This window comes from Lipotes vexillifer, unplaced genomic scaffold, assembly GCF_000442215.2.
Source record: "Lipotes vexillifer unplaced genomic scaffold, Lipotes_vexillifer_v1.1 scaffold1693, whole genome shotgun sequence".
In the NCBI taxonomy this organism is placed as follows: Eukaryota; Metazoa; Chordata; class Mammalia; order Artiodactyla; family Lipotidae; genus Lipotes; species Lipotes vexillifer.
This window is the reverse complement of record NW_006782186.1, coordinates 114517-115670: the sequence shown is the minus strand read 5'-3', so window position 1 is coordinate 115670 and position 1154 is coordinate 114517.

Below are 1154 nucleotides of genomic sequence, written 5' to 3'. Positions count from 1 at the left end.
GACATGGCACCGTTTACAAGAGCAGAGTATCTGAGATTATTGCAGACTTTATAGAAAACTGCCCAAGGGAGATCCAGATTTCCAGGGTGGGGTGGGAAGGCAGGCCTCAAGGCAATGCGTTGAAGGAGGGTGACTTCCTGTGTGCAGAGGCAGCACAGGCCAGCCATTCTGCCTGACCCAGGGGGTGGGAGTCAGAGAGGCGGCCCCCTCCCACTCACCAGTTGTGCTTTGGGATCTCTGACCCTGGAGCGGAGAGCTTTTCCCTTCCTCTTCCAGAAGGCATACGGGGGGACAGGGGTGGGGAGGTGGCAGAGAGGACTCTCCAAGGGAGAAGAGTCACGTGGGTGGGAAAGAACCTGTGGCCAGCAGCTCCCAGCCCTTCAGAGCCCCTCCCCCACCCCTCTCTGTGGCACAACGGTCAGGTGACCCTGGTTGTGAGGCCAGACCACCTACTTTGCACCCCCAGGACTCTCTCCTCCAGGATCTCCCATGGGGATCTGCTAGTATGGCTGCGGGGTGCTTCGCATCTGCGCCTGTTTTGCAGGGCTAGAGAGCTCATCCTAAGAGGAAAGGGGGCTGGGCATATCCCAGGGATGGATTCCTCACTGGACCCTAAGCCAGTGAGTGGCAGTGTGGGTACTGATTGCAAGCGATGGATGTAGGAGGAATTGAGAGCCTAAGACTTGGGCAGGGGGAAGAAACTCAGATCGGGGTGAAGAGCTGAGAGTTTGAGATTGGGGACAAGGACTGAGTATTAGGGTATCAGAGCCAAAAGTGGGAAAGGCTGAGGATCAGCTCCACGCTAAGGCTATAAAGGGGTGTGCCTGCCCCTCGGATGGGAGAGATAGAGAAGAGCTGAACCCCAAGCCTGGGCCAAGGAAGGGAGGGGCCTGAGCAAGAGCTGAGGTGGTGGGTGGTATGAAATACATCCTCAGATTGGGGGAGGGTGCCCAACCCTCAGACTCCCGGGATGTAGGTTCTATGCAGGGTGGAGAGTTAAGAGCTCCCAAACGAGAAGAAAGGCTCAAAGTCCACAGAAGCCTCCTGGTGGGGTTGCTCTGCTTCTGGGACCAGAATGGGATGTGAGGGTCCCCGAGCCCTCGAAGGGTGCTGAGGGCTGCAAGCTGGAGTGTAGTCTAGGGGGATGTCTCCTG